Source organism: Callithrix jacchus, chromosome 11 (genome assembly GCF_049354715.1).
Source record: "Callithrix jacchus isolate 240 chromosome 11, calJac240_pri, whole genome shotgun sequence".
Taxonomy (NCBI): domain Eukaryota; kingdom Metazoa; phylum Chordata; class Mammalia; order Primates; family Cebidae; genus Callithrix; species Callithrix jacchus.
Window position 1 is genome coordinate 64146863 of NC_133512.1, and position 24691 is coordinate 64171553.

The following is a 24691-nucleotide window of genomic DNA, read 5'->3' on the forward strand; positions in this document are numbered from 1 at the left end:
AATTAGAACTTGAACCAATACCTTGAAGTATTTACTGGTACTCCTAATCATCCTCTACATCAGGATTGATTTGATTTGTCTTTCCAAAAAGAAAACATTTTTATTTTCTCTATTTATTTATTTTTTATTTTATTTTTTTTAATTGCATTTTAGGTTTTGGGGTACATGTGCAGAGCATGCAATACAGTTGCATAGGTACACACATTGCAGTGTGTTTTGTTTGCTTTCTCCCCTTCACCCACATCTGGTATTTCTCCCCTGGCAATCCCTCCCCACCTCCCCCTCCCACTGACCCTCCCCTTTCCCCCCTATGGACCCCAGTGTTTAGTACTCCCCTCTCTGTGTCCATGTGTTCTCATTTTTCATCACCCACCTATGAGTGAGAATATGCGGTATTTCGTTTTCTGTTCTTGTGTCAGTTTGCTGAGAATGATGTTCTCCAGATTCATCCATGTCGCTACAAACGACACAAACTCATCATTTCTGATTGCTGCATAATATTCCATGGTGTATATGTGCCACATTTTCCCAATCCAGTCTATCATCGATGGGCATTTGGGTTGATTCCAGGTCTTTGCTATTGTAAACAGTGCTGCAATGAACACTTTTACACTGTTGGTGGGAGTGTAAATTAGTCCAACCATTGTGGAAGACGGTGTGGCGATTCCTCAAGGCCTTAGAAATAGAAATCCCATTTGACCCAGCAATCCCATTACTGGGCATATATCCAAAGGACTATAAATCATTCTACTACAAGGACACATGCACACGAATGTTTATTTTCTCTATTTAAATCAAGGAATAGAAATAAAGACAATATTATATATCTCTACATTGTTTTTGTTAATATATTAATGGAGAACAAGAAAAAAATGAGGGAATGATAAAAGAGTCTAACACATGGCTTCTTTCCCATTGTTTTAGTAGTCACAAACCTTGGGGAGCAAACTGGTTTTATAATGCTTTTTGGTTTTGTTTCTTTGAGAGCATATAAACCCAGGTAGGAATAAACTAAATTCTTTGCTCCAGGACCCATAGTATAACAAAATATTGGTTTTTAAATGTTTATTATACATGAGATTTTGCACAAGGCATTGTATATGTATTATTTAGTTTGATTGTACAACTGTGAGATATCATATTTATTTCATAGATGCAGGATCTGAAGCCAGAGGAATTATATGATAGTATACCATAAAGAAATTAAAGCCTACTTTGTCTTTATTGAAAACTTCTGCGCCTGAATGATTCTCTAGTCCCAGTGTCACAATTATCTGTTGTCTACCAAAACTACAATCCCAGTTGGCTGAAATCACACTGCCTGCACAGAATGCCAGCGCACACGCCCATGTCCTGAACCTCTTTATTTTTATTTTTTTAACAATGCAAATAGAGCTGACCTTTGAAGAATGCAGATGTTAGCGGTACTGACCTGTGCAGCTGAAAATTTGTGTGTACCTTTTGCTTTTCAAATAACTTGTTTACTAATAGCCTACTGTTGACTAGAAACCTTGCCAATAACTCCATCAATTGACACATATTGATATGTTATGCATGCTTTGGTCTGTATTCTTAAAATAAAGTAAACTAGAATAAAAAGAAAATATTAAGAAAATAATAAGAAAGAGAAAATATATTTGTTATTCATTAAGTGGAACTGGATTGTCATAAAGGTCATGCTCTTTGTCTTCATGTTGAATAGCCTGAGAAGGAGCAGAAAAACAATGGTTAACTTTACTGTCTCAGAGGTGACAGAGGCAGAGAAAAATCTACCTATGAGTGGACCCATGCAGTTCAGACTCATGTTGTACAAGGGTCAACTACAATTAAAACCTATTCACTGTGTCTCCATCAAAAAAGAGATAGACTTGGCCAGGCACGATGGCTTATTCCTGTAATCCCAGCACTTTAGGAGGCTGAGGCTGACAGATCACCTGAGGTCAGGGGTTTGAGACCAGCCTGGCCAATATGGTGAAACCCCATCTCTACTAAAAATACAAAAATCAGCCTAGTGTGGTGGCAGGCGCCTGTTATCCCAGCCACTCAAGAGACTGAGAGAGGGAACCACTTGAACCCGAGAGGCGAAGGCTGCAGTGAGCAGAGATCGTGCCGCTGCACTCCTGCCTGTGCAATGAAGAGTGAAACTCCGTTTCAAAAAGAAAAATAAAAGAGGTAGACTTTGGGAAAACTACTAAGGGAACCAGTAGAAATATTCCTCTGAATACTTCACTAATAGGTCATTTCCAGTGAATGAGGTTTACAAATTTTAACATATATTAAGAAGGATGACTACCTGTATTAGTTTTCTTTTGCTGTTGTAACAAATTGACATGAACACAGTGGCTTAAAAACAAGACAAATTTATCTTACAGTCCTAGAGGTCAGAAGTTTGAAACATACCTCACTGAACCTTACTTAATCAAGGTCATTCGGGTCTGTATTTATTTCTGGAGGCTTTTCAGGTTAAGACGTTTCCTTGCTATTTTCAGCTTCTAGAGGCTGCCAGCATCTCTTGGATTATAGCATCCTTTCATTTTCAAAGTTAGCAATGGGAAGGCTTGTCCTCATATCTCATCACTTTGACATTGACTTTTCTGCCTCCTGCTTCCAAATATAATTACCCTTGTGATCTTCTATTAAGAGGTCAAGTGATTACTTCCTGAAATCTTAATTCTTCTTTGCCATATAACATGGTATATTCGCAGATTCAGAGGATTAAGATGTAGACATGTTTTAGGGACCACTACTCTGCCTGCTATATCACCACCTTAGAAAATGGAAAATAAAAAATCGTAGCACAGCTAAATAGTCGAATCTTACCAAGACCTCAAATGCTTATATGTCCACATTCTGGACACTACAAATTAGTGAATGATTCTAGAAGGTACAGAAGAACAAATTAAAAAAAATTTTTATATGACTTCTTATGTTTTTAGAAACAATATAGAAGTATGGTTCTTAATCCAATATCTGAAAATTGTATGATCTTAAGCAAATCTTATATATATGTAAATATATATGTCAGCATCTCAAAATCCTCATATTCAAAATAATGGTTTAAAACTAGACAGTCTCTCTCTCATGTCATATCAAGAAGATACAGTATTATTTTCTGAAAGGGAGGGTTTTAATGAGGACACGAAATTAGGAGAGAAAGGTACATACCAATTACTTGAAACAGAGCAGAATCTTACAACAAAACATGGCAGTTTACACTTTTACTTTTTAAAATGTGCAAATCTGACACTAATAGGACAGGAAATAATGCAATTATGAGCAGGGAGCCTTATTTTTTCTTAGAGTTTGCAGATAATAAATGATAGCTTTAGAAAGATTTTGATCAAAGTAAATGCATATTACTTTCAGTTTCTTTTATATAAATTACTTTTATTTGACTTATTCATTGTATTGTCAAGGGAAATAAATATTAATTGACATAAAGATGGAAAACATAAAAAGCCCTTTTTCAGAGTTAAAAACAATTGCATTGAAACATGATTAATAGGCTAGTGAAAGCAGTGGTCTGAATACAAAAATGTTATTAATGACATGGAAAAGTAAAACAGTCTCATATTTATAACATTTCAGATCTTGTTAAATTGGGATTTATATTTTATGTTATGTCTCATATTTTAAAACTAAAATACAAATTTAATTCCAATTACTTAAAGTAGAATACAAAATGATATAACACAAAATGATATAAATTGATAGAGTATAAAAGTACTTTCTAATATCAAATATTGCCAATAATATTTTAAGAGTCATATTACTCAAATTTATCATGTAAATATATACACACCACTCTCTTTAACTTAAATAAAAACATATACATGTGATTCAAGTTTTATTTTGTGAGTGATGACTTTATAATAGGCCAGAGGTGTTGAAATACTGAAGAAGATATCTTATGTCTAGAAAATGAAAAATAAACTCCAAGGAAAATCAGATGGGGATAAGACAGAAATATAAAACTAGTAGGAAAAAGGGATTCCAAGATTTGTCAACTTGGACATGTGTATAATCCCCATAGTTTTTTTTTCTTTATTCATTTTATATATATATATATCCCCTATTTATCAAACATATGATTCTATAAAAAATGGACTGACAGAATCTAGGAGACTCACATACAAACTGGAAAATTAAAATTGCTCAATGTTAAAACGAGTAAGAACATTTTAGACAAAGGCTGAAGAAGACTCTCATAGAACATGACTGAACTGAAAGTGGGATGGGAGGGATGGGTGGATGGAGTCAGGGATAGTTATGAGTGAAAAGATGTTCTCTTACTGGGAATTTGAGACAGGAGGAATAAGCCAAAAATGAAAAGAATAATTAGTATAATTTAGGCCTGGAATCATTTGGAAATATGTGAAAGGATTGTTCTCACAAAGGGCCACATAGAATAATGAGGTGTCAACAGGGCTGATACTGAGGTAGAAATAACTTAGAAAGGAAACTGGAAGATAGACAAATTGTCATCTGTGGCTAAAATGTGAACTAATACATAGTTGATATTCAATAACATGTTGCCCACCTTTATTTTACACAGCTACATAATTTATACCACATGACTGGAATTACAAAGATTATGTATTCAATCTACCCAAGAACCTTATAACTAAGTTATTTTCTGCTAGGAAGGCTATAGCAACACCTAACAATTTAATGATGATGCAGATCTAATAAGGAGAAATTCTAAATAAAAAGATTACTCATTGGGTTTCTGCCTTGTTAATGGATTATATTAGGTGTTGGAGAAATGAAAGTACACTGTAATAGAGTAGTAAAAATTTTCATTTATAACAAGTTTTATATAGCTCAATATCTCTTACATGATGAACATTTAATATTGATTATCATCATCATTATTCTGATTACTAGATAACAAATCAGAAAACAGATGTTTTAATCCTACTATTTGCCATATATAATTCCTTCTTCAAGATTTTTAACCTTTTTAAAATCTCAGTTTCCATATTTATTAAGTAATAAAAAACACCTTTTACACACTTATTGGACAGAATTGTGAAAAAAACTTGAGATAATATAGCTCTCTATATACAGATATGTATACATCTGCATGCTTTTTTTAAACACTAAAAAATAATACAAATGTATATGCCTAAGTCAAAGAGTTGTCTTTACTGAGATTATAAGCAAAAAAATGGAGCTATAATGCATACACAAGGTCCATGAGAATGCATGCAATATGCATATGATATAACGGCCAAATGCCAAAGAGTTTTCTTGTTTATAAAAAATAACATTAATGAAGGATTATAATATAATATTAACATCATTTGACTCAATGGACTTGACAGAGTAAATAAGGCAAAACATCTACTAAAGGTTAACTATAGATACTGTGTGTAAACTTTCCTTTTACCTAGAGCATATCAACAGTTGCTTTCTTGATACGGTACTTAGTCACCACCAGCCTTCACCCCTGACCTTTTAAAAAATAGATTGTTTGAAACCATATTAGGCTGTTAAAGCCTTACATACACTTCAGCATACCCACATACATTGATAAATAAAATAATTACTTGAAACATTGCAAACAAAATATCAAAAGCTGCTGTTGGTCTTTATCCAAGAGTATAATATTATATATCCTTTGGAATAGATAGAACGACATAGTGGTACAAAGAAAATAATAATAAAATACATATATTTGGTTGAATATAGAATAAACCACAAAGAAGTTGACATTAAATTTTAGGAAAACCACAAAAATAATTAGATTATAGCATTCTCTCCCTGGAGAACTAAAAGAAACTTTGTGACTACTGAAACTAGATCAGAGGAAATGAGAGAGGGTGGATACAATAAAATAATTCTAAACCTGAAGGAAAGAGGATAGATGACCTTTTATTTATTTATTTTTTCTATAGCATTCTTGGACACTAAACTGCTCTGGAACAGTAACATTTTTCTGAATTAACTGTAAATGAGAAACATATGTTTTCAAATTTTAAATTCTGAAAATGATTCTATACACCCTAATCAGATGGGGAAAAGTACTTGTTAAATCCAGATATTTTCAATTTACCAAACCATGTACAAAGGTCATGTTAATAAGGATAGGTATAGTTGATTAAAAAAAAATTAAAAGCAACAAATAAATGCAATGAGGCATCTGAGGATGTGTCTCTCTAAATAGTTTATTTGTGCCTTAACCAGTCATATCATTTGAGCTAAATATACTACAGGTTAACGGAAAGTACTTTCGACACAAAATGCTCCATGTTGATTTCCAGGTTGCTGTTGTGGCCTTTCTTCAGCAGATTCCTGCTGGACCTAACAGGAAAAGCACTTTGATACATAATTCAATAGAAACCCAATATAACTTTTCAAATTTACAACTGACAACTGGGAAGATGAAGAATGACATTCCATCTTTCTTCCTGGAATTTCAACCATCATGAATAAAATTTTTCTGTCCAAAGGGCATACTCTGCATCAGTAGCCATATCACTAGGAGAAACCAACCAAGAATGATCTAAGTATTTTTCCCCACCATTTTCTCTTTTTGCTTATTATTATTATTGTATTACATATATTTTTATTTTTATAGATTTAGAAGATAGAAGTGCAGTTTTGATATATGGATTTACTGAATAGTGGTAAAGATTCAGCTTCTAGCATCACCATCACTAAAGTAGTGTGCATTGTCTCATTAGGAAATTTCTCACCCTTCACCTACCATCTCATCTTTCCAAGTTTCCAATGTTTATTTTTCTACTCTCTATGTCCCTCAGATAAAAGAAGTAGGGTATAGGTATAGCTACTATTGGCTTTTCATCACATTTTCCACCCTAAAAGGAAATATTCTTTCTGGATATTAAGATTAAGCCCTTTTGTGTCACAAAAGGCAGTATGATGATGTTTCTTGAAGGAATTTTTAGTCTTAATCTAATTTGACCTGATTTGATACTTTATTTTGAAGTAAAAACAAAAAACCAACAAAAAACTCAATATATTTTTCAGGCATATTGTCATGATATATAGTTAAGGATTTCCCTTAAAAAGTCATAATTTTCTTTCACAAAAGGATTTAGTTACCATTTATTTAGAAAACTGAACAAATCGATATTCCCAAAGAAGCACTGCTGAAAATTTCATAATGCCTATATACATAAAATTTCAAAATACCTAATTACAACAAAATGCAATTTTCTATTATAGTATTATTTGATCCAATTTAGATATTTATTAAAATTTACTTGTTAAAATTTACTTGATTACTCTGGAACGTGTAAAAAATTTTGTACCTTCTCTGTAACTTCATTACATTTTACCTGAGATAAAATGAAATCTGTGAGATTTATGCCGATTATACCTTATGTTTGCTTGATAAACTTCTCAATTCTAAAATAACTGAAACTTTTTCAGGATTAAGAAGGATATCAGGGTTTTAACTCTTGTCGATTATTAAATTATTTTATATTTTTGATAGTAAAATGTTTACAAATAAAATCATTTCAAAATATGTTAAGTAGTGTTATTTGCTTGACTTTTGTTTAATCTGGTACTTATGTTGAAATATATACTAAGTCTGTATTATGTATTTACGCATTATAATACATAACATCTACAATGGAAACATCTTTTGTTATATATATTATATGTATCTATTCAATGTATATAGTATAAGCATATGTTTATATAATATATGTTTTGAGCCATTCAAGGGATAAAAAATGCAAGAGTCTTTGATAATTGGTTACAATTTTAGGCTTTGGAGGTGTAATTAATTTGGAGCTGATGTCACACACTTTGATATATTTAACTTAACATTTTTTGATCAGTTAACTGTAGCTTTAAAAATATGAAATCAGAGACACTTAATAATTTTCTTTTTACTGCATTTTCCAATTTACAGAGAAAAATTAGTCCAACTCAAGTCATAGTACATGAGGGTGTTTTAGGAAGAAAAGGGAAAAAAGAGTTTGTAATATTTGGAAATGTCATAGTTTTGTGTCCAACATTTTATTTTACTTATCAACCTTAGTCCAACACAAACTAACTAGAGGCAGATTAAATCAATGATTTTCAACCAATTGAATTCCAAGTTTGCAAAAAATAAGAACTGATAATAATGAGGATCATATTTTGGTGTCTCCCCCTCCCATATAGGTCCATCACAGGGAAAGCTATAAAAATAAATAGTGGTCCATCCAAAAGGCAGAAGCACAAACATGACTGGCTTTGTGGTATTATTTCCTGAATGGCTCAAGTTATGTTTTGAAGAGTATTTTTGTAGGCTAAATTATAGAATCATGGAATCATGAGCTTTTAGAACTAGAAAAAGTGTTAGTGACGTTTAGATATTTAGGGTGACATTTAGTAAACTTTCCTTTGAATGTTCAAAATAATATGCAGAATATCAAGTGTAGCTTCCTAAGAACCTCCTGTCCTCAAAGTTGGCTTTCTATACTTATTAGAATGCTGAGTAAAATTTTCCTTTTAGCTTCACCATATTGTGTTCTGATTTAGTGATGATAAAGTTGGTTTCTATAGGATTATATTCGAGGAAATTTGCATATAGATATAAAAGGATTTCATTGGCATCATTATCTAACCATATAGCAGAACCCCAGAAAATATTACCAGGATAAATATTCAGTGTGTAAGAAGGCATGCTACTAACTAAAATCTGCGTCATGTAGCAGAAAATTTTGGCCTAGTTTATCATCTCTAAAGTTAGATTACATTATATTAACAGATTAGAATTTAGGAGGGGTAAAGTTGATGTCCTATACTTCAGTAACTTATACAGAACCTAGCATTATACATAGTAAGGAACTAATATTTATATATTTTTAAATTTTTAAAAATCTTAGGTGATACCTGTTTTAGAAAAATATTAAAAAAAAACCCTTTAGAGTATCAGAGGGATATGCACAGCTTCCCATTTATTTTATTAACATTATTAGATAACAATTATGCCTAGATATTCTAATTTAAGCCTCAGAGAAACAAACTTTATAGGTGAAGAGAGGAGACCACTTAGAGAGGTCTAATAATTCATTTCGAATGAATGATAATAATTCTTGTTATAATTATTTTAAATAATATATAGCCATTCTAATCCTTATATCAAAGGGAAAATATTAAACTGAAATATTCCATGTAATTCTAATCAAAGAGGAAAACACATCAAAATCATTTTTCTCAGATATCTTTTCTTCATCCTTACTCAGGATTTCTTCATATTAAAAAACAAAGAAAGAAAGAAAACAACAACATAGAATTCCTTGGAATAATTAATGCCTGGAAAGCATGCTTCTTTGAATGGATTGACTCAGTTTCTCTTCATTCAACATTCCTCTCCATCTACCCCTGAGCTTAGTGCATAAGTGGTCATGATGATAATCCATGGAGAGAGACATGCTTGCATAGTCTGTGGACTCATTTGTGCCCATATATTCCCTGTAATGTTACCTCTTGTACATTTTTCCAACTCTAATTTTTAACTACACACAGATTTGTTAAATTATTTCAAAATGTCTCAACATTTTACAATTTCTAGTCATTATATGATGACTTTTGCTTTTCAAGCATTCTATTAAACAGTTACAATTACTCCCTTAAATTCATTTTATTTAAACTGAGAACCGCCATAAAACAACTTTTAATTTATGGATTAATACAATTTTAAACTAGACTTACCAACAGTTGATATTAAAAATCCATTTTCTCTATTTTCTCTTCTAGTCAGATTTTTCTTCAACATTGTGGGAGTTTCTAAGGTCACTGGATACCTTTATCTTTATTAGGTGTCTTGAATCTTTCATTAGAAAAAAAATAAGTGCTCCACTGAAAATAAATCGAAATACTGGGTGGGCTTGTGAAGTTCCCAAATTATTTTTAAGCCATATTTAGGTGCCAAAATTGATAAAACTTATCCACTTGCATTTCCAAAGAAATTTTCAATTATTTGAATATGCCTTTTAAAAGCAAAACAGGACATGACTCCTCTCTACATTTAGCAATTTTTAAATATTGTGTACCTTTTGGCTATTTTTTAACTTGGCTGGATAAAAACTGAAGATAGCATAGCAGATAATTAGAGAGACATTAATAACCTAATGTAAGAATTGATTCCATCTGAGCCTACTGCTACTATAGTATGTAACTTCTATGCCTTAAGGTTAATGTAGAACTCATGAGCAGTAATCTACAAAAATGACTCAAATTTTAATATGTAATTATATCTTAACATTGTATTTAATAAGCTATATTTTACTAAGTAAATGCAAAACATTCTTAATCTGCATTCATTACACCCAATTATCCAATACATCTTGTAATGAGATCCATTATAATGCTTAAAATGGTTTCATACAGAGAGAAAAGGAAGAAGCAATAAGAATATAAAATTTTATAAGATAAAATTTTGCTTGCTGTTTAAATAACCCTTTATCTCAGCTCCAAAGTTGTTATATTTTTTACATTTGCTAACATATTCAACTTAATTTTGGCAAGCTTTAACCCTACTTTCCAAATGCAACCGATATAGAGCCTATTTCTTAGCAAAAGTCTTTCTGTTTGTTACCCAATAGAGTGATTCATTCTTTCTTCTGTTCTGTGTGTGACACAATAAATTTTCAGCTGGTAATCACACCTTGTTATTTTGTAATTTTAAGTCTTTATGTCATCCTTCCCTCTTAGAATGAATCTGTAAGCAAAAGGTCACTTTTGTCTCATCTTTTCATAATCTCTTCTTGACACTTTTTCTAGGATGTAGAAAATGAACTAAAATATAAGTTTCTACTAAGAGAAGCTACATTAGCACAGGACTTTAAGTGTTTGTTCTTCAATGTGTCATAATTACCTAGAAGACTACCTGGAAACACATAGGAAACATTAAAAGTATTCATTTTATATATAAAGTCTTACTGAATTAATTCAAATAACTTTCCCAATGTGTCTAATCATGAAAATTATTTGCCTTTATATTGGTGACTGTGAATTATTTGCCTTTATATTAGTGTATAATATATTTTATAACTTTGACAAGTTTATACCTGAATACACATTTCAGTAATCAAGATAACAGAAAAAAATTCTCTGTAAAGTCAAATTGTAACCCTGCCTGCCCTTCTGATGCAATTACCATCTAACACATGTGCATTAGAAATTCCAAACCTGGACCTCTCATCAGAAGCTTTAAGCAAACTGTCTGAATCTTAACACTGAAAATGGGGTGGAAACTTTGCTGTACAGTCTTACTCAGGATATTTCTGGCACTCTTTAAGTCATTTCATGCCAAATAATTGCAAGAGGCAACATTAGATTTCAGAAATACTGTCTCCTGTCAGAAGCAGGAAGATAAGTGAACATGATGAAACTCTCACAGGTTAACAATAATTAGAACAGCATATTTTCAAATCCTCTGTTTGCCAGTCTCCTGTTTCCAGTCTTTAATTTTAATTGCTCCATTCACATTGAATTAAATGTGAACTAGTAAAATTTAACTTGTTACTTATTATTAAAAGCACTGCACTGTGAAAATCAGGAGACCCAGATTCATATACCAACTGAATCATTAACAAGCTGTGTGTCTTTGGCAAATCCTCTGTTTTCTTATTCTTGGGATACCAAACTGAGAAAACAGGAGATTGCGTTGTGTAGTGTTTGAAATCCCTTCAAGCTCTAAAATTTTAAGTTTTCTTCCTTTTTTTTTCATATTTTTAGACAGGGTCTTCTTCTATCACCAGGCTATCGTGCAATGGTGGGATCACAGCTCTCTGCAGTCTCCATCCTCCCATTTCAGCCCCTGAGTAGCTGAGACCATAGGTGTGCACCACCATGCTAGGCTAAGTTTTTTTTTGTTTGTTTGTTTTTTGTTTTTTTGAGATGGAATCTTGCTCAGTCACCCAGGCTGGTGTGCAATGGAGCAATCTCCACTCACTACAATCTCCTCCTGCTGGGTTCAAACAACTCAGCCTCAGTAGCTAGGACTACAGGTGTGCCACCACACCCAGCTAATTTTTATATTTTCAGTAGAGACAGGATTTCACCATGTTGGCCAGGATGATCTTGATCTCCTGACCTCTTGATCTGCCCACATCAGCCTTCCAAAGTGCTGGGATTACAGGCATGAGTCACTGTTCCTACAAAATTTTGTAGAGGTGGAGTCTCACTATGTTGCTCAGACTGATCTCAAACTCCTGGGCTCAAGCAATCCTCCTGCCTTGGCCTACCAAAGTGCTAAGATTACAGGCCTGAGCCACCATACTCAGACCAAGATTATCTTAATTTATTCCCTGACACTGGTATTTCCAAATTTTCATGCATATCATTGTACTTCTTTATATTTCCTTAGTGTAGAATATCCTCCACCCTTTTCTTGTCTTTTCAAATCATGGTGAGTTTGCAAGACTAAACCTACTTCAATTTTTTAACAGGAATCCTTCCCTGATTGCTCATTTTCTCATTGGTTTTTCCCTTCCTCTGATCTCTCACATTGTTCAGTGGGGAGTATAATATGGCCCTATTAATATACTATTTTGTCAGATATGTTAGTTTTTGATATTCAACTACAGTTATCCATACATGTTAGTCTTATATTTCTAAGTAGATTGACATCTTCTTATAAGTAAGATAAGAGCTAGCAGCTCTGACATTTAGTAATATTCCACATATTTGTGAACTTTTTTAAATAAAAAATTTAAGAAGCACTTCATTGACTACTTGCTTATTTGATTTTGGAAGAAAACAAAGCTTGTATAATTAATTACACAGGTAGGATTCTTTTTTTGCATAAGACGTTAAGATACGAATAAATGTCCCATTTTATTGGTAGTGTTGTTGTTTCTAGAGTCTTTCACTCTCTGATCCATACGTCTTTGATATTCCTGAGAATCATTTTTGTCTATGGAGTCAAAAAAGGCCTTTGGTTAGACCTCTGTGTGTGTTCAAGTAGTGGGAAAAGATACCATTCCAGATGATTGACATCAACTAAAATATTTTCTTGTCTGGTCTAAGGAATAAAACAGAATTCTGATTAAAAAAAAAAAAAACAAGTCCGGGCACAGTGGCTCAAGCCTGTAATCCCAGCACTTTGGGAGGCCATGGTGGGTGCATCACGAGGTCAAGAAATCGAAACTATCCTGGTCAACATGGTGAAACCTCGTCTCTACTAAAAATACAAAAAATTAGCTGGGCATGGTGGCACACACCTGTAATCCCAGCTACTCAGGAGGCTGAGGCAGGAGAATTGCTTGAACCCAGGAGGTGGAGGTTGCAGTGAGCCGAGATCGCCTCATTGCACTCCAGCCTGGGTAACAAGAGGGTAACTCCGTCTCAAAAAAAAAAACAACAACCCAAGTTTAGTACCAAGAAATCCCTGGATAACAGAAGTAATAAGTTAATATATCTGTACTCAGTTTTCCAAGTGGATATATAATCCAATGTTATTCTCCTGATTAGTTTAACAGATCAGATATATATAAAGTGAGAAAATGTTTTGAAAGCTTTGAAATACATAAGCAACATACAAATGTTAGCATATTGCCGTTTTCTATTTGTTTCTTTTCCATCATCAATTTATGCCTTTCTTATCAATTATATTTATTGGGATTCTTTTTGAATTCTTAGTAAAACTCCAACAGAAAAACTGATACATGAAACTGGGCCTCTGCTTTCTGCAGTATTTTGAAATAGCCAGAAACAATGGATATGAGACCCCTCTAAATTGCTAGTATGGAAAATAACTTAGATATACAATTTTTTTTCTATTTTCTGATACATTTCCTATACAAAATGTCTTTAATATAGTATACTTTTTATTTGTTGCACATAAAACATATGATTCTTATATGATGAATAAATTTGCTGAAGAATGTGTCTATAGATTGAGCCAATGACTAATTCTTGTTCTTCTTATTGAGTTCCCCAGTGTCACAGGAGACTGTTAAAACATCTTGCAGAGTTCACTGGTGTGTGTTGCATTAATATTGCAGTTCTATATTAAAATAAATTAATTTACAAGGAAACACTAAAACCTTATAAAAGAAGACCACAGTTATACAGTTTTCTGATACACATTAAATGTTGACAGATAATGAATGAATTGTCTGGGTTTTCTCCTGGGAAATTATATTATCTCTTCTAATTTGTTCAGATTTAATGAGAATTTTTAGATTGTTAAATTATTCTTTTTATATCCTTTTCCTGCTTTTTTCTTCTGGTTTAACAATTACATGTATTAAAGGCTAATTTTAATTTACTAAAATACATTTATTATACAATTTAATCTTTAAATGAATCTATGAGATATGTAGCATTACTATCTTTATTTAAATAAAGACAAAATTAAGTTTTAGATAAATGAAGTAATGTCTAAATCCAGATAGCCAGTTAATGACTAAGTTGATAACAAAATCCAAGTCTTTCTGAATCCAAATCAGATCATCTTAACCCTAATCCAGTCTTAGTCTCTCTACTGTTATATGGCTTACTGGTTTTTCTAATTCCTATTCCCTGAAGAAGTTTGTAATCATTTACATTTAGAAACATTTTTTACATTTAAAATTTACAATCAGAGTAAATAATTTAACTTGTCTTACTGCATTTGCCATTATATAAATATTTAAGCTATATTACATAATATTATATATAAGATGTTTTAAGAAAAATGATTATAATAAAATCATAGAATAGGCATTTATTTTATATCACACAACTCTATATACAAAACACATAATATGTAAACTAGATTGGTTGATTTTCAGTACAAAACCTTTATTTGTTTGTTTAAGCAAACTTCTTTGTTAGTTAAGGCCATGAGAAACAAGAAAAGACTGAGAAATGGTTCCATATCTGAGGAGACTAAGGAGAGATGAAGACTGAATGTAGTATGGTGTGCTGGACTGGATCATGAAACAGAAAAAATGACATTAGTGGATAAACTTATAAAAATCAAATAAAGTCTTTAGTTTAGTTAACAGAGTCTTAGTTTTGACTAAGCACCATGGTACTTACTCAGCTAACATTAGGGAAAGCTGAGTGGAAAGTGTACAGAACTCCTTCAACTATCTTTGCAAACATTTTGTAAATTTTAAACTATTCAAAATAAAAAGTTTCAAGTAAGAAAAGATTTATTGAGTATCAATCTTGTGCTAAATTGTGCTAAGGGGTAGTCAGGAAGGAAAAATCCTTCTGAAAGGAAGATAGCTTCTATCCTAGATGAGTTCACAATCTAATTACAGTTCAGACTGTAAACCAGTATGACCTTCATGTGTATGAATATGAGCAGAGGGCAGATGGGTATGAAAAAAAGGAAACCAACTCTACTTGGCTAAGAAAAAGGAGAATACTTAGGGATTCATAAAATACTTCACAAATTCATTATATTATCTTGATTTTCAGTGTGAGGCAATAAAAATGAATGCTATTTGTAGACATATATCCCATATTATACGGATAATATTGAAAAAATTATACATCACTAATCTTAAAAAGTATTTTAAATTTATATATATTTTGTTATATTATCTAAAATAATTTTATATTAAATAAAAATTATATTTTTATTTATGAATAACAGGAAAGGTTTTAGATAGATTGATAGATAAATACATGTGGATATGTTTTTTCTTAATTATACTAAATGTTATTGCAGTAGTGGTATATAATTTGGTATGTCTATATTCTAGACAGAAATGGTTTTGAATTAGCAAGAGACTCAAGAATAACCATAATATTTTAAACATTCCATTGAAATTGACAGTATATAGGTAATAATCTCTATCACAATATACGTCTACATACTCTTGTGGTTAAATTTGTAGAAATGCTCACTTTTAGAAACAAACGCTTACACCCAGAATTTAGTTAGGCCTATCTAAAATGGTATACATCATATTTCAAGATGGCAACTTTATTCTAATTTGCTCCTCAATTATATTTAATTACATTTGACTATATTTAATAGAATTATGAAAACTAATTTGATGATTGCATTTGATAAGAGGCTTATGTTAATATTCACAAGCATAGTATACCTTAGAAAATAATTATAAATCAATATTAGGATCTCCTGTTGTAGGAAATCATTTGGAAACCTATTAATAGTTCTGCAAAACAATGAAATACTGTGAATGTCAGTGTATGTTTTGATACTGTAAATGCTTCATTGGAAGACTTTATGAATGTTTAACTATATTTTAGCTAACATCCTACAGTCCATTTTCTATCAGTAAAATGCCTAAAAGTTTCCACTTCAGTTTCAAGAAATCCAGATGGACCACATTATCATTTGGCTTCTTCAAGCAGTATGAAAACATGACCTTGTTTTTCACAAAAGTACTCAGTTTTATGTTAGTGTTAAGTGCTGCAATATCTCTAAGCTTTTAACTTAATTCAACCTGTTCAAAACAGAATATTTTATTCTGCTGTCAAATGAAAATTTAGGACCTGATAATACTGGCCAATTTTCAATAAGTAATGGAATCTAACATAAATATACAATCAATAGCTAGCATCATGTTGCCATTTTACATATATATATATATATATATATATAGTGTTCACCCTTTTGATACACCAACAGAACTATATGAACTTTGTTTTTCTGGAAGTGGAAATAAATTTGACTCAATCAATTTTATTTTCTTTTCTAGTTTTTCATGGGACTTATGTTTTACATTTGCATTTTGGTCGTCACAGTTTTCAGATACAGTAAATCCCATTATATTGAAGTCATAAAGTTTGTTTTCAGTTCCTCACTGTTTACTTTCTGTACATTTCACCCCTCTTGCTTACTCAAATTTTAGGTATTCTTTCAAGAAATGCTCTCAGGATAAGAGCTGATGATCTCCTTTATATTTCAGCTAACAAACAAAAATCCTCATATCAACTTTCCCACTGGAATTTATTTTTTGGCAATTGAAAACCCTATTCAAGGAAAGGATATACAAAGGAAATTATGTAATGTCGGGTACAAATAGGACTTGTATGAGTTCTGCTTGGAAGGGAGGATGAAGATTTTATTACCGTAATATATACAATATGTAGGAAATTTATGTCCAAATTTGCTTGGGATAGATCTAGACCAGGTCTGCCACTCTGGTACAGTTAGGAATAATAGTCTCATTTCTTTCTCAAAACTGTCCCAATTTGATTATTGAATTGTTTGGTTACTTAGCCATATGAAAGTTGTTGCCCACAGAGACCCAGATTTTGCCCATAATTAGATATTTGGTAAGTGATAATTATGTGTATAAATTGATAGACTAATTGATATTCATACATTTTGAGTTCTTTTAAACTATTTAATAAACCTATAATCATTAATATTGGGTTACAGTAACTTTTTTCTTGTTTAAGACTTTACTTATCTTTTATTGACCTAAGTACTACAAAGAGTAGATTCAATGTGATAGACAGAAAACGTAGTCAGCATAAATTTTCTGTTAACAAATCAAATATCTGATATCTGTTTCAAATCTTTATAGGTGTGATGAGCATAGAGATGATTGACAAAAAGACTGTGTTTGGCTCAAGATCTAAGACCCAAAAATTGCAGGTGTTCCAACAAGACAAAAAAAAATATTTTCTGCTTCAGAAAAATTGATTTACATCACATTTGTCATTACTTAAAAATGTATTTTACAAAGCACAGTTGGAAACTTATATACCCAATTAATAAAATCCTTGAGGAGTGGAATGGTTCAGAAATTCTGTAATGTGATATGCTTTTGAAACACATGCTGTTAGGTCACTGGTTCTCATTACATTTACAACACAAGTCATGTTTTTGCTAAAAATCCGTGACACATCCACCATGCCAGCAGCTGACAATCTCCAAAGGCAGCTTAGACATCAGAATGGGATCAGAAAGATGATCTTGTTACACACTTTATTTAATTAGGTCAAACATTTTGCAATAGTCTAGAGCGTGATTTCAGGGTATTTCTGTGGTATCTTTCTGAGTTTTTCTCAGTTTTCAGATATTACTTTTTAGAATATATATAACTAATGTAATATATATTTGTAAATTTGATTTTAAAATCAGAGAGATTTACCAAATTTTGGTTTAAACTATTTGATAAAATGAGTACCTAAAATATCACAATAATTTTATAGAAACTAATACGTTGTTAAATAGAGTAAGATGATTACAAAGGTATTAATTATTATTTAGAGCCACATTGGTAATAAATATCCCTCAATATAATTTCTTTATGAAAATAAATTAGTAATAGATTTTTCTATCTGTTGCTGATAACTTATTATAAATATGTCTAGTCATAGGAAGCAAAATAAAAGCCCTTGAGACATACTTATTTGTTAAATATTATTGAGTAATTGAGTATATATTTTAAAATAGAACATTTTACATAAATATATAAATTTTTAGTATTTAAAAGAATCTAAATTCCTCTTTAGAAATGATGTGCTTTCTTCAACTTGAAATAGTTCTTTACACTTCTCATCATTCTTTCTTTGATCTTTCTCATTTCTGTAGAGTTTATCGCCTATGCTGGATAGGCTAAGCTGGTATTCAACATGCTATCTTTTTTTTTTTTCCTGTGCAGGCTGGAAGACTTTGAAAAAATTGCTTTCTCACACTTTCTTGAAATGAGAGACACTAGAAAGCTGAAAATCTACTTTTCCAAGTTTCTTAGAACAAAAGTTCTAGATGTGACTTTGGTGCTAGCAATTGATAAACTCAGTTGAGATAGAAGACAGAGAAGTGTTTCTGTTTTGAAGAGTATCCTGGAGATTTGGGTGTTTATTAACAGTTACATTGGTGGACACAGCATTTTGACTAGTATAGTAACCTGCTGTTAAGAGACAGGTGTACTAACATAAGTGTTAGCAACTGATGTTTCCTGAGCTCTGGATTGAGATGTGAAGTGACAATTGCAATAACAATCACTTGATCTAGCAGCTCCAATCATTTTCCAACAGGCTAAGAGAGAATCTAATCCTGAAATCAATCTTTTCTCACTTGAAATAACTGGAAAGGTATCTATTTTCTTTTCAGATATCATTCTTTTAGCAATCTATATTGAAAGAGCAAGTCACTTTAGCTGATTGTTATTTTGGAAAGAACTAGAATCGCCACTCTTAGTTACATAGATGTAAATTAAATTGACACTGATTATCACATAAAAAAGATGTAACAGAATATTTAGGTAATTAAGTGTTTTCCCATACCCAATATCAGGCAAACACAAATGCTCTTGGGTTGCAGGTTAATTATTTGAAAAATAGAGATTATTTGAGGGAGAGAATATCAAGGCTTTATTCTTCTTCCTTTTTAGTTTCATTACAGCAGAAACTCCATAATGGGTCCATATATTCCCAACTGATATATGCTTGTAAGAAAGGATGTCAAGGGCCATCCTTACCCCAAAAAAGTGAAACTCACTGAGATAGGATAAAAAGTCTGAATTCATGATTTAACTTATCAATAGGAAGGCTCATTCTGAAACAAAGTGGTGGACGTTGGATATCTGTACTCCAAATCCAAAATAGTCATTCTAACATGGCATGCATGTTTTGAGAGCAGTGACTAAGAATATAGGGTTACATTGAGCAGTATGATTCCACTTCAATCTCTGAATGTATTTTACTACAAAGGCTTTTATTTATTGGCCAATTCCACAAAGACAGAAAAAGAGATACTAATTTTCTACTAATCTAGCTAGCTGTTATTGGAGCCAGTTTTCCTATGACAGTATTTAAACCTAAAGCTGTTGGAGAGATTCCTACTGGTTGCATTATGCCTTTACCTGGAGGACCAGAATAATTATTCTCTCCCAAATCTTCTCCTTCAAGCTGTTGTCTTTCAACGATTTAACTTATTCAGTTAAATACTTAGTTAAATACTTATATTGCTAGCACTCTAATTTCAACCTATGTGACTTATCTCAAGCCACAGGAGGAACCCCATATTGGTCTGCTACCTCTAGTTTCTCCTCAGTACCAAATACCTCTGGCAGATTAATCATCACACTGCTCATGAACTTCAGAGAGTTTCTGTTATCTTAGAACATGAACTCTGTCAGTCTTTTGAATGTTGGATGTATGTGTTTATGAATAAAACATATGCAACTGAAAATATGTATGTCAAAAGCAATTTCTCCAAAAGAATTATTGATAAAAGAGTTCATTTCATTTCCAGTATAGTGGAAGCAGTAACCAATGATTTGCCTCTATAGTGACATTAATAGAAGGTGAAGCAAAAAGCTCTTCACTCTACAAAGAGAAAAAGTTACTCTCGTATGTGGTATAGTCAGGAGATAAAAAGCTGCTACCTGTTGGTCCTATAGAATGAAGGTCATTAAGCCAACAACTCTCTAGTTCTACAAGCCCTGGGAAAAGTCAATAGTCCAAGTGAAGATAATTTTTTTATGATTTCCACACATCTATGCTTGTAGTAAAGAAGGGATTTCTCTGACATAAAAGACAACATCACACATGGCAAACAGAGCAAACTTGTAATTGTAGTAGAGATGAGCATAGTACACCATAAATGCAACAAAAATATGCATTTTTTATTCATTTCTATGGGTAAAAAATATTTTATTTCCTCCTCCCATTAGGGACCTACAATGTTTATTGATGTTGGGGTGCTATGATGGCACTGTCTGGTGGCACTCCTGACAAACTGTGGCAACATTACTTTGATAAGTTATGTTCCTATGTTGACTCAAGTTTTAAATACTAAACACACAACAGGGCACACTGACATAAAGCAAAATTTCACATCAAATTTGTACATGATAATTGAAAAATCTCTAATTTCTTTCTACTTTTTATCTTCAAAATCTACAGCTGTTTTTTATATAGTCAATACAGTTAACTGCCTTAGTATATTTGATAATAATTGTATTCAAACATCAAATCCACATTTATTCTATCTGAAGCCATAATCACCTACTATATGCCATTATGTGATTCTGCAGAGGCACAATTAATGCAAACTTCCTCTATTATCAAAAAGTTCACATTCTAAATAGGAGAAGAGAAAGAAATGTAAGCACACAATTGCAACACAATATAACACATGCATAACTATACAACACAACATAACATGCATAACCAGACAAAGAAATGCATATCCAATGGGTTATGATTAAATTGTTGAGGCAGGTCAGCAAGAATGGCAGACAATATTTGATATGCTAATTCATTGTATTTCTTGCAGTTAGTTTGAGATTATATTACTATGCCTACCTGCAGATTCCCCTTCTCTCCCTTTTACCTTTGGTAATAGTGTCATGGAGGCTGGAGAGACACATTAGGCTCTCCAGAGGTAGCCTGGAACTCTGAGTCAGCTTGAAGAAGAGGTCTTGGTGAGAATAAGAATTAAACATTCTAAGATGGCCACACTGACCAAAGTAATTTATAGATTCAACACTATCCCCATCAAGCTACCAATGACTTTCTTCACAGAACTGGAGAAAACCACTTTAAACTTCAAATGAAATAAAAAGAGAGCCCACATAGCCAAGACAATCCTAAGCAAAAAGAACAAAGCCAGAGGTATCACCAACTTCAAACTATACATCAAAGCTGCAGCAATCAGAACAGCATGGTACTGTTATCAAAACAGAGACAAAGACCAATGGAACAGAACAAAGGACTTGGAAGCAACACCACACACCTACAACCATCTGATCTTTGACAAACCTGACAAAAACTAGCAATGGGGAAAGGATCCCCTGTTTAACAAACGGTGTTGGGAAAACTGGTTAGCAATGTGCAGAAAGCAGAAACTGGACCCCTTCCTGTCATCTTACACTAAAACTCCAGAAGGATTAAAGATTTAAACATAAGACCTAACACCATAAAAATCCTAGAAGAAAACCTAGGCAAAACCATTCAGGACATAGGCATACACAAGGACTTCATGATTAAAACACCCAAAGCAATGGCAGGAAAAGCCATAATAGACAAATGGGATCAAATTAACCTTCAGAGCTTCTGCACAGCAAAAGAAACAATCGTTAAAGCAAACCGACAACCAACAGTATGGGAAAAAATTTTTGTAATCTACCCATCCGACAAAGGGCTAATATGCAGAATCTACAAAGAACTAAAACAGATTTACAAGAAAAAAAACTCCATTCAAAAGTGGGCAAAGGATATGCACAGACACTTTTCAAAAGAAGACATATGAGGTCAGCAAACATATGAAAAAATGCTCATCATCACTGGTCATTAGAGAAATGCAAATCAAAACCACATTGAGATATCATCTCAGGCCAGTTAGAATGGTGATCATTAAAAAATCTGGAGACAGCAAATGCTGGAGAAGATGTGGAGAAATAGGAACACTTTTATACTGTTGGTGGGAGAGCAAATTAGTTCAACCATTGTGGAAGACAGTGTGGCAATTCCTCAAGGACCTAGAAATAGAAATTCCGTTTGACCCAGCAATCCCATTACTGGGTGTATACCCAAAGGATTATAAATCCTTCTATAAAGACACATGCACACATATGTTCATCACAGCAATATTTACAATAGCAAAGACCTGGAACCAACCCAAATGCCCATCAATAATAGACTGGACAAAGAAAATGTGGCACATATACACCATGGAATACTACAAAGCCATAAAAATCTATGACTTCATGTCCTTTGTAGAGACTTTGATGACTCTAGAAATCATCATTTTCAGCAAACTGACACAGGAACAGAAAATCTAACATGTTCTCACTCATAGGTGAGTGTTGCACAGTGAGAACATGTGGACACAGGGAAGGGGAGCTTCACACACTGGGATCAGTTGTGGGGGTCCTAGGGGAGGGACATAGGGGAGTTGGGAGGGTGGGGAGAGATAACATGGGGAGGAATGCCAAATATAGATGATGGGGAAATGAAGGCAGCAAACCACCTTGCCATGTATGTACCTATGCAACAACCCTGCGTGATCTGCCCATGTACCCCAGAACCTAAAATACAATAAAAAAAGAAAATAAAAAGGAAAGTTAATTGCAAAAAAAAAACAACAACAACAACAAAAAGAAACGTTGTTTTGTTAAGCCACTGTGGTTTTTGTGTTTGTGTAGTAGCAGCTAACATTTACTACCTTGGGTATGTCAGAAATAGTTTAGAAGTTCAACTTAATTAAATATTACAGCTGATTTCTGGGTATATAAAAATTTACATTTTAGCAGGTGAATCATAGACTATACAACTAAGTAGTACAGTCATCAAAAATAGTAAACATATATATAAAGGCATGCAGTTCTGAAACAATCTTCAATATTGGACATTGCCAATGTATAAAATTTGTTAGTTATATATCAACAGGCAGGGTAGTAAAAATGAGCAAGATCCTTATACATCATTAAAAAAAAAACGTAAACCTCACTTGGTCAAAAATAAGAAAGTCCCAAAGGATTTTTTAAAGGGGTTGAGAACTGTAGCCACTTTTGTACTTTTTAGAAAAGATTAATCTGGTACTAGAATGGAGAATATTATTTGAGTGGCTTAACAGACAAATAAGTTAAAAACCTGTAACATTTAACCATATAGATAGAAAATAATACCTGAACAAAAACAGAGTCATGGGAAATTGAGGTTTTAGTCACTACTAATAAGGCAAAATTTGAAGTTCTTAGGTAATTGAGTAGAAAAAAAGGAGAGTTAAGATGAAGGGAAAATCAGAAGTTGTTTTCTAACTGCCATCTGTACACATAAAGGAACCACTAACTAGGAAGTTATATAGGAGAAAACAGAATTGGAAGCAAAATAATGAGTATATGATGTAATGAGCTTGCAAATAGCCCATAAACAGAAATATAAGCATAAAAACTCAAAGAATATAGGCTTAAAATAAGGAGTACTCATACATCAAGAACATAGTATTTATTCAATATATCTGTTTTTCTCTCATTAAAAAATAAATGTTATATTGGGGGCAGTAAATATGGAACTTGGCCAACAATTAGAAAATATTATTTGTTAATAACCTACACAGCAAAAATATTGATTGTATTTCATCAGTGGAAGAATGTGAATGTCAAAAGAATATTTGAGACTTCCAAAGGTTCTTGAAGAGGAGGCGACCATGTCCTGTTTGACTGCTGTCCAATCACAGCAATGAACTTACTGCAGAACTATTACTGCACAACTATTTCCACACATAGCTAAAAATGAACTAGGAAAGAACATATAATTATTTTCTGAAAAATAAGTAATGAGAGGAAAGAGTATGAAGCTGAGGAAAAAAAAGGAAAAAACTCATAAAAATGTCCAAAAGTTTTATTTAAAAATTTTGCATTGCAGTATTTGAGATGATTGACCAAAAGGAAAAAAAAAAACTAAATGAAAACATAATGAATATAGGAGGCATTGGCCTGATGCAGCGGCATTTCCTCAACTCACACATATGATGCCCCACATATAATGTACTTCAGTCTGCTCCATGCCAGCTGAGTAGATGCTTCCTAGTGGCAATTTCACTATTTAGAAGGCTTTAATTGTCAAAGTGGTGTTGAGATGTCATTGTTACTAAAGGTTTTTCCTAACAGTGTTCCCATAGCACAGCTGTCAAAAATATAACCATTAAGTTGAAATAATTAGTATGACATTTTACAAATGAGTAAAAGCCAAGAAACTCAAAGTTCAGAAAACTTATCCTAAACTAACATTTTTAATTGTCTCAAAGCTTTAAAACTGAAAAACAGGTCCATGTTACTGGTAAGAT

At 32.4% G+C, this 24691-nt stretch overlaps 1 protein-coding gene across 1 annotated transcript in view; it reads left to right on the top strand.

The window, feature by feature from the left end:
• Positions 1 to 24691, top strand: part of LOC118143569 (uncharacterized) — a 434544-nt gene that overhangs the window by 278111 nt on the left and 131742 nt on the right. The gene's annotated exons all lie outside the window — the stretch shown is intronic.